The sequence below is a fragment of the Caretta caretta genome, chromosome 27, assembly GCF_965140235.1.
Source record: "Caretta caretta isolate rCarCar2 chromosome 27, rCarCar1.hap1, whole genome shotgun sequence".
Taxonomy (NCBI): domain Eukaryota; kingdom Metazoa; phylum Chordata; order Testudines; family Cheloniidae; genus Caretta; species Caretta caretta.
This window is the reverse complement of record NC_134232.1, coordinates 16,674,274-16,685,000: the sequence shown is the minus strand read 5'-3', so window position 1 is coordinate 16,685,000 and position 10,727 is coordinate 16,674,274. Positions and strand designations below refer to the sequence as shown.

Sequence of the window (10,727 nt, the reverse complement as noted above, 5' to 3'; positions counted from 1 at the left end):
CTAATAATAAAAAGAAAAGGAGTACTTGTGGCACCTTAGAGAACACGGCTGTTACTCTGAAACCTAACAATAAAAAGAAACTGTTCTTGGTGTCACGCCATTAGAGCACGTAGCGGTGCTAAAACTTGTGGAGCTGTTCCTGGTGGGACATTTAGAGCACGTAGCGGGGCAAAGAATTTTCGGTCACAGTTCTCTGTAGAACAGAGCACAAACCAGATAAATTACTTCCGGTCACTACGTCCGACGGGATTCTGTTAGACGCATACCTGGGCAAAAGACTTCCGATCACTTTCCCAGTGGGATACTATTGAAGTGAGCACTGCGGTAAAAGACTGCCGGTACCTATCCGCAGGTGAATACTTTTAAGGGCACACCAGGGCGAATGGCTTCTGGTCACTGTTCCCGGTAGGTTAGTATTAGTGAGAGCACCGCAGCAAATGGTTTCCGGTCACTGTTCCTGGGGAAGAAGCGGCGATTCCGTGGGGAGGGCTGGTGGCCTGGAGAATAGGGGCGGGGGTTGGCAGCGGACCTGGGAGGGTTAGGGGAATGGGGGGCGTGGGTCCCTTCTGCAGCCCAGCACTCTGGAGGCTACAACACCCCTGGTGCAGCGCAGTCTCGTTTGGGAGGTGCCTCATGCACAGCAGGGAACCTATTCCCACGCATCCCCTTTACCGTGACGTCAGCACCTCCCCGCCACTGCGCAAGCGCCGCCCTCGGCTCGGACTTTCTCCAGTCTCACCTCGACAACGCCCTGGACATGGTAAGTTCCGGTCAGGCCTCGCAACGGCTGACGGGAGGTGGAGTCAGCGGGGGGGGAAAAAAACTACCTTTCCCACAATGCACCGCTTCCGTCCGCTGCCGCCCGGACACCCAGCCAGGTACTCCGTAGCGTAGCGCGGCGTCAACCCAGTTTGTGCACGTCGGGGGGCACCCGCTGTGACATCAGCTGTATGTGCCAGAGGCCTCTCCCACCCACTGAGCTGGGCATTATGCCCCTGGGTTGGACACCCCCTTGGCACAGACCAGACCTCCCCCTCCTGCCACTGAGATGGGGTGCCCAGAATTGCATGCAGTAATCAAGGTGTGGGTGTACCAGAGATTTACCGAGAGCCATTGTGATATATGTGCGGGCTTGGCCCCCTGCTTCTGAGTTGCCACCTCATGTATTGGGATTTCACGTGGTTCCCTCTCCCTGCTTTGCTGAATTAGGCTCTCTGGTCTCTTGCAACACACCCCAGACAGGTAGGGCCACACTCCACTGCAGACACAGACTGAAGTCAGCTCTGTGTGAGAGGACTGCCCCAGTAGTCACGTGCACACCCCTTTGGGGAGATAAACCCCAAATAATACTATCTTGCGCTGTATAGAAAAATTTGCATGGCACAAGCTCATAAAAATCCACGCTCTTCCTCAATGTCAAAAGAGTTGTGCACTAATTCTTCTCCCCCCCCCCCCATTATGAATTGCACAAACTGGGTTATATTATAAACAAGAAATAAGTTTATTAACTACAAAAAGTGAATTTTAAGTGAGCATAGAAGATAGCAAGCAGATTACTAAACACATGAAACAAAGCACTCAAACTCAGTTTGACACACTAGATAGGTAGGATACAAATTAGCAAATTCTCACCCTGAGTGATGAACAGGCAGGCAGATTTTTAAGGCACACGTTGGCTTGGCTTTCCCAGGTTTTCATATATAGTCTAAAGCTCTTAGCCTGGGACCATCACTTCTCACAGTTCAGTTTTTGTTCCTCAGGTGTTTTGCTGTGACCTGGTTCAAACAGTTCCCACTGTATGGAGCTATCTGACCTGGGTTGAACAGTTCTCATTCTGTAGAGCTATCTCTGAGAGGTTTCTATTGCGCACAGTTCCTGGGGTAATCTTTATGATTGTGTGCATTTCTTCAATAAGCCACTAACAGTTTGGTCTCATCCAACGTAGCACATTTGAAATACAGAGACATGGTCAATATTTCTAGCTTCAGGTACAAAAATGATACATGTATACACATTGGATAAACACATTCAGAAAATCATAACCTTTCCACTGGTACCTTACATGAGCCATCTTGCATAAAGTATATCTTAGTTGTACCATATTCATATCATAACTTTATTTTCATAAAGAATATGGGGTATAACATCACAGTATATTCTGTCTTATCTATCCCTTTCACAATGGTTCCTAACACTGCTGGCTTGTCAGGTGCAGAGAAGGGCAGAAACAGTAATAATTAGGGGTATGGAACAACTTCTTTTGGGGAAGAGATTAAAAAGACTGGGACTGATCTAGTTAGAAGAGACACAACAAGGGGGGGAGATGAGAGGTCTATAAAATCAGGGATAGTGTGTAGAAAGTGATTAAGCAAGTGCCCACAGATTTCTGCCTCCCATTTCGCACAGAGGTTTTCAGATTGAGTGGCGTGCCTCCCTAGAAGCTGGCAGATTGGAAGCTGGTGGAAGCCACCTGGCCCCTTGGCTGTCCGTGTTGTGGGAGCCTGGGTGCTGGTTGGCTGCCTGGCAGACCTCCCTGCCCTACTCCTCGAGCCAGCTGCCTCTGTATAGCCAGACGCTCCCCAAGCAGGGTGGGCAACCCAGCTCCGAGCCTCTGCCCTGAAGGATTCTGGTGCTGGCTGGTGACATCCCCTGGAGCTGGCCCCTGCCCATGGAACCTGGCTGCCATGAGATGCTCCCCAAGGTGCCCCCTGCAGTACTCATCCCCCTTGGGTACCTGCCTCTCAGCAGCCTGGTCACTGCCTGGAGACCTGCCATTGCAGCCAGATCACTCTTTCAGTAAGATATACATGTGATGGATGGCTCTTGTTGAAAGCATCTCATGGTGGTTAGAGGTCAGTCCCCGCTCAGTGCAGAGGGGTATTGGGAAGGGAGCCCAGGCCCACTGATTCCACTGGGCTCTGGCCCACGGGCCTCTGATAGTTACCAAAGGTATGGCACCCAAGAATGTCTGAAGGCTGCCCTCCCTGAACTACTTCCTCCCCCCGATTGTCCAAGTTTTGATGTGTGTAGTAAAAAGGGAAATGAACAAAAAGTACTTATTGCGCCTTCAGTCTGGCTGGGCCTTGGGAGGCTCCTGCAATATTACTGCTCCCTGACTCACTAGCCTCATTCTGTTTCTGAGCTGTGTCTGGCTTCCTTTCTTAGTTCCACCTCCATCTGGAGCATGTTTTGCAGGTGCAGCTGGGCATGGTTGTTTGGGTCCAGAGTTGCTCTCTAACCTCTTCAGTCTTAGTGTGGAGTTTTATACCCTGTCACAGTGCACACATGTGTAGTGTGCATGCACACGCCACACCCCCACCCCCACCCCACGTGCATTTTAGTCATTCTGGGAGGTGGTGGTTATGGACAGTAAGATTGTCCGCTCAGGCAGCGTGGGACAGTTTGGTGGCAGGTTTTGAAGATGAACGTTTTCATTCTGTAGTCCATTGGGACTCAGTGAAATGAGTGAGAAACAGATGATCATATGCCTATAATGTTAAGCTGGTAGGCTACTGCATTCTTACCCAACTGGAGCTCTTTTTCATAGTTAATTTTTACAACCCTAGGTCCACTGTGTTGTATTCAGCAAGCCTGGAGGTTATGTTATAGGTCACTCTGTTGAGAAAGGAGGTAGGGAATAGAGCACCTCCTCATGATGTGGGTTAACTGTTGTGCTGCACTATTTCTGAAGACTCTCGTCTTCCTGTTTTACAGTTCATAGAATCATAGAATATCAGGGTTGGAAGGGACCTCAGGAGGTCATCTAGTCCAACCCCCTGCTCAAAGCAGGACCAATCCCCAATTAAATCATCCCAGCCAGGGCTTTGTCAAGCCTGACCTTAAAAACTTCTAAGGAAGGAGATTCCACCACCTCCCTAGGTAACGCATTCCAGTGCTTCACCACCCTCCTAGTGAAAAAGTTTTTCCTAATATCCAACCTAAATCTCCCCCACTGCAACTTGAGACCATTACTCCTTGTTCTGTCATCAGCTACTACTGAGAACAGTCCAGAGCCATCCTCTTTGGAACCCCCTTTCAGGTAGTTGAAAGCAGCTATCAAATTCCCCCTCATTCTTCTCTTCTGTAAACTAAACATCCCCAGTTCCCTCAGCCTCTCCTCATAACTCATGTGTTCCAGTCCCCTTATCATTTTTGTTGCCCTCCGCTGGACTCTTTCCAATTTTTCCACATCCTTCTTGTAGTGTGGGGCCCAAAACTGGACACAGTACTCCAGATCAGGCCTCAACAGTGTCGAATAGAGGGGAACGATCATGTCCCTCGATCTGCTGGCAGTGCCCCTACTTATACATCCCAAAATGCCATTGGCCTCCTTGGCTACAAGGGAACACGGTTGACTCATATCTAGCTCTCATCCACTGTAACCGCTAGGTCCTTTTCTGCAGAACTGCTGCCTAGCCATTCGGTCCCTAGTCTGTAGCGGTGCAGTGGATTCTTCCGTCCTAAGTGCAGGACTCTGCACTTGTCCTTGTTGAACCTCATCAGATTTCTTTTGGCCCAATCCTCCAATTTGTCTGGGTCCCTCTGTATCCTATCCTTACCCTCCAGCGTATCTACCACTCCTCCCAGTTTAGTGTCATCTGCAAACTTGCTGAGGGTGCAATCCACACCATCCTTCAGATCATTTATGAAGATATTGAACAAAACCGGCCCCAGGACCGACCCTTGGGGCACTCCACTTGATACCGGCTGCCAACTAGACATGGAGCCATTCATCACTACCTGTTGAGCCTGACAATCTAGCCAGCTTTCTATCCACCTTATAGTCCATTCGTCCAGCCCATACTTCTTTAACTTGCTGGCAAGAATACTGGTGGAGACAATGTCAAAAGCTTTGCTAAAGTCAAGGAACAACATGTCCACTGCTTTCTCTTCATCCACAGAACCAGTTATCTCATCATAGAAGGCAATTAGATTAGTCAGGCATGACTTGCCCTTGGTGAATCCATGCTGACTGTTCCTGATCACTTTCCTCTCCTCTAAGTGCTTCAGAATTGATTCCTTGAGGATCTGCTCCATGATTTTTCCAGGGACTGAGGTGAGGCTGACTGGCCTGTAGTTCCCAGGATCCTCCTCCTTCCCTTTTTTAAAGATGGGCACTACATTAGCCTTTTTCCAGTCGTCCGGGACTTCCCCCCGATGGCCATGAGTTTTCAAAGATAATGGCCAATGGCTCTGCAATCACATCCGCCAACTCCTTTAGCACTCTTGGATGCAACGCATCCGGCCCCATGGACTTGTGCACGTCCAGCTTTTCTAAATAGTCCCGAACCACTTCTTTCTCCACAGAGGGCTGGTCACCTCCTCCCCATGCTGTGCTGCCCAGTACAGTAGTCTGGGAGCTGACCTTGTTCGTGAAGACAGAGGCAAAAAAAGCATTGAGTACATTAGCTTTTTCCACATCCTCTGTCACTAGGTTGCCTCCCTCATTCAGTAAGGGGCCCACACTTTCCTTGACTTTCTTCTTGTTGCTAACATACCTGAAGAAATCCTTCTTGTTACTCTTAACATCTCTTGCTAGCTGCCACTCCAGGTGTGATTTGGCCTTCCTGATTTCACTCCTGCCTACCCGAGCAATATTTTTATACTCATCCCTGGTCATTTGTCCAATCTTCCACTTCTTGTAAGCTTCTTTTTTGTATTTAAGATCAGCAAGGATTTCACTGTTAAGCCAAGCTGGTCGCCTGCCATATTTACTATTCTTTCTACACATCGGGATGGTTTGTCCCTGTAACCTCAAGAAGGATTCTTTAAAATACAGCCAGTTGGTGGAAGAGTGTTTGCAAAGTCCAGTTACCATTGCAGTTTATGTTAATACTGAATTGCATAGATGCTAATGAAGTGTCAACTTTGATTTACTGGCAAAAAACTTCATTAATACAGTGTTAAGGTTGCCCAGAAGTGGCTTGTGCCCTTCCAGAATGTCAAGTTCAGCAAAAATCAAGCCTTGAAAGTCAGGAACTACAGCGTAAATGTTCATACGAATGCAATCTTAACTCTTCCTCCCTTGAGCTGGCAACAGCCACTGAGAATTATCTGCATGCATTCCAACTGCATTCACTCTGTTAGCTGTAGCGGTACTGAATAGTGGAGACATTAGTTGGAACAGCTTGGTAGAGGTTTGATTTGTGATATGAGGTGATCTGGGGATTAGTCTGAAGAGCATCTCAGAACTAAATTTTAATATAAGATCTGGGTCTGAGGCGCCTGCCTTCCCCCTCTCTCCTCCCCTGCATATGTTTGATAAAAGGAAAGAAGTGAATGTGTATTCTTGCTAGATCAAATTTGCATAATTTCAGCATTGCGTTCTGTAGGTTGTGTTAGTGGCAGGGCACATGGGCTGTCATGTGCTCTATTCGCTGAGTGACATCCGCTATCTGTAAAGGCAGAGTGCAAGCTTGTGTGCTTTGGGCACATTAGGTCATCACTCAAAGAGGGCAAAGTTAAGATTGCATTGTTGTGTATCTTAATGCTGTAGTTTCTGGTATTTAGAGGTTTGAGTTTTGCTGAACTTGGCATTCTGCAAGGGCATCAGATACCATCAAGCAACCTTCATTCTGTGTTAAGAAATTTTTGTCAGTGAATAGTGTATATTTGCAATGAAGTAGCAACTAAAGGTTTTATAAGCTGAAATCTTAATGTAGTTTTTCAGAGAATGAAGTTGCATTACTGTTGTAAGAAGTAGGTGATTGTACTCTGAGTGAAGTGCACATAATGGCAATCAATATAAACTAGGGCTGTCAAGCGATTAAAAAAATTAATCACAATTAATCGTGCTGTTAAACAATAGAATACCATTTATTTTAAATATTTTTGGACGTTTACTACATTTTCAAATATATTAATTTCAATTACAACACCGCATACAAAGTGTACAGTGTTCACTTTATATTTATTTTTTATTACAAATATTAGCACTGTCAAAACCAAAACAAAAATTTCAGTTCACCTTATATAAGTACTGTAGTGCAATCTCTTTATCATGAAAGTTGATCTTACAAATGTAGAGTTACATACAAAAAGCTGCATTCAAAGTAAAACTTTAGAGCCTACAAGTCCACTCAGTGCTACTCTTGGTCAGCCAATCACTCAAACAAACAAGGTTGGTTACAATTTGCAGGAGATAATGCTGCCTGCTTCTTGTTTACGTCACCTGAAAGTGAGAATAGTCGTTCACATGGCACCGTTGTAGCTGGCGCTGCAAGATATTTACGTGCCAGATGCGCTAAAGATTCACATGTCCCTTCATGCTTCAACCACCATTCCAGAAGACATGCTTCCATGCTGATGATGGGTTCTGCTTCATAACGATCCAAAGTAGTGCAGACTGACGCACGTTCATTTTCATCATGAGTCAGATGCCACCAGCAGAAGGCTGGTTTTCTTTTTTGGTGGTTTGGGTTCTGTAGTTTCCGCATCAGAGTGTTGCTCTTTTAAGACTTCTAAAAGCGTGTGCCATGCCTCGTCCCTCTCAGAGTTTGGATGGCACTACAGATTCTTAAGCCTTAGGTCGAGTACTATAGCTATTTTTGGAAATCTCACATCGATATCCTCTTTGTGTTTTGTCAAATCTGCTGTGAAAGTGTTCTTGAAACAAACATGGGCTGGGTCATCTTCCAAGACTGTTATAACATGAAATATATGCAGAATGTGGGTAAAACAGAGCATAAGAACATAAGAATGGCCATACTGGGTCAGACCAAAGGTCCATCCAGCCCAGTATCCTGTCTACTGATGGTGGCCAATGCCAGGTGCCCCAGAGGGAGTGAACCTAACAGGTAAGGATCAGGATCTCTCTCCTGCCATCCATCTCCACCCTCTGACAAACAGAGGCTAGGAAAACCATTCCTTACCCATCCTGGCTAATAGCCATTAATCGACTTAGCCTCCATGAATTTATCCAGTTCTCTTTTAAACCCTGTTATAGTCCTAGTCTTTACAACCTCCTCAGGCAAGGAGTGCCACAGGTTGACTGTGCGCTGTGTGAAGAACTTCCTTTTATTTGTTTTAAACCTGCTGCCCATTAATTTCATTTGGTGGCCCCTAGTTCTTATATTATGGGAACAAGTAAATAACTCTTCCTTATTCACTTTCTCCACACCACTCATGATTTTATATACCTCTATCTTATCTCCCCTTAGTCTCCTCTTTTCCAAGCTGAAAAGTCCTAGCCTCTTTAATCTGTCCTCATAGGGTACCCGTTCCAACACCCCTAATCATTTTAGTTGCCCTTTTCTTAACCTTTTCCAATGCCAGTATATCTTTTTTGAGATGAGGGGACCACATCTGTACACAGTATTCAAGATGTGGGCATACCATGGATTTATATAAGGGCAATAAGATATTCTCCATCGTATTCTCTATCCCTTTTTTAATGAGACATACAGCAGGAGACATACGATTCTCCACCTAAGGAGTTCAGTCACAAATTTAACTGACATTTTTTTTTTTTAAAAGAGCATCACGAGCATGGAAGCATGTCCTCTGGAATGGTGGCTGAAGCATGAAGGGGTATACGAATGGTTAGCATATCTGACATGTAAATACCTTGCAATGCTGGCTACAAAAGTGCCACGCGAACACCTGTTCTCACGTTCAGGTGACATTGTAAATAAGAAGCAGGCAGCAGTATCTCCCTTCAGTGTAAACAGACTCATTTGTCTTACCGATTAGCAGAATAAGAAGTAGGACTGAGTGGACTTGTAGGCTCTAAAGTTTTACACTGTTTTGTTTTTGACGGCAGTTATGTAACCAAAAAATCTGCATTTGTAAGTTACATTTTCACGATAAAGAGATTGCACTACAATACTTGTATGAGGTGAATTGAAACATACTATTTCTTTTATCAATTTTACAGTGCATATATTCGTAATCAAAAATAATATAAAGTGAGCACTGTGCACTTTGTATTGTGTTGTAATTGAAATCAATATTGAAAATGTAGAAAAACATCCAAAATATTTAATAAATTTCAATTGGTATTCTAGTATTATAAGTACAATTAATCACGATTAATTTTTTTTAGTTAATCGCATGAGTTAACTGTGATTAATTGACAGCCCTAATATAAACTAAACAAGCCAATAAGATAGTTATCCTAAGATATGTAAGGTGCTTCATTGTTCTAACTTAATTCTGGTGAGCCACCTTTGGGATGAGTAGCAGCTCGAGCACTCACCGCCATGGCGCCTCCTGCTGGTTGTCCAGGAATTAGCTCGATTCCAGCCTCAGAAAGCCCCCTGCTGGCCAGCATCTCTCCTGCCTCATGTCCCGTATCCCTCCTGGACCCTGGTGCCCCTTACCTTGGGATGCTGCCCCACTGTAGTACCCCCACTCTCTGGGTCTCCCTTCCCAGGTGAATTCCCTCCCCCTATACCTGGGCTTCTGAGATTCTTTTAATCCGCCTCTCCAATCAGAGCATGCTTGGCCGGCCCAGTGTGGAGTTTATAAAAAGAAAAGGAGTACTTGTGGCACCTTAGAGACTAACCAATTTATTTATTTGAGCATAAGCTTTCGTGAGCTACAGCTCACTTCATCGGATGCATCCGATGCCACAAGTACTCTTTTTCTTTTCGCGAATACAGACTAACACGGCTGTTACTCTGAAACCTGTGGAGTTTATATATCTCAGCATACTGACCCAGATCAGTTACAAGTCCAGCAAGATAATGCAAGCTCCAATGACTCATTGGTCAACACTCTCATCAGGGAAGCTGAGCAGAGACCCTCCAGCTCAAGAACAAAGGAATGGAAAGTGGGGCATTTATTGGTGCAGGAAGAAGCTTGGAGTTCTCACCTGGGAACTGAGTATGTAAGGAAGTGAGAGAGAGAGAGAACACCAGAGATGGCCTCCATTGCAGTTTGACTGGCTCATCATGGCACTGGCTTAACTGCTGCCTCTCTTGGCTAACCTAAAGATCTCCTATGCTATGGTCCAGTTGACTAAAACCCAACTGTTTTGAAAACACCACTTTAAGTGTCACTAACTATTCGATGCAGTGCATTAATCCCTGAAAAGTGTACAAGTCTCTGCCAGGAGTCTCTCTCAGCTGGACTCATTGAACAGAGCTCACAGTGTGAAGCAGGAGTGCTGAAGCCCAGAGTTTCAGTTTTTAGACAGAGAGGCCACATGGCCTATCCTGAAGAAAGACTGGGACCCCTTAGGAGTCTGGCACATTGGAGGGGTTCCTCCAAGAGATTGTTCCAAAGCTGGGGCATAGCATCCAAATCCTGTGGATTCTTGATAACCCTCTCGGAAGTTTCTTTCAAAATGAGGGTTGAGACATGCTGGCAGGGAAGTCTGTCTAGGAAATTCACCCTGCTGTCACCCTGTAGATTAAAGAGAGCTATCAAGATGACAACTTACACTAGCAGTAAATTCACACAAAAAATATGAGAGTTTATAGTTACATGAAGATTAGTTGCAAATATGAAAATTAGCTTATTACAGAATATTTATAAATCACCACATGGAGCTGCAGAAAACATAGGAGCTATGTACTGCTTATGTGCTACATCACAGGGAGGGAGGTGAAAACCTCAAGCTACTCCATTGCTGGGTTGTGAGAGCCCTAAAGATAGGGGAATAGGTGATCAACTGTCTCTGCCTGATCCTAACCAGCAAAGGATGGTTCCTCACAGCCACTTAGGGCATCCCAGAAGAGGGGAAGGGAACCAGTTATGGCTCCTTGATTCCATTGTTCCATCCA

The 10,727-nt window shown here is 45.5% G+C and overlaps 1 protein-coding gene across 3 annotated transcripts in view; it reads left to right on the top strand.

The window, feature by feature from the left end:
• The first annotated feature begins 331 nt into the window (after positions 1–331).
• MPP3 (MAGUK p55 scaffold protein 3) overlaps positions 332–10,727 on the top strand; it is a 114,066-nt gene continuing 103,670 nt past the window's right edge. The window contains exon 1 of one of the 3 annotated variants that reach the window (XM_075123719.1): positions 332–352. The gene's annotated coding sequence lies outside the window, so the exon portion shown is untranslated. Of the gene's footprint in view, positions 353–558; positions 761–859; positions 879–10,727 lie in introns of those variants that run through there. The other 2 variants (XM_048830430.2, XM_075123718.1) reach the window with 2 other exon arrangements.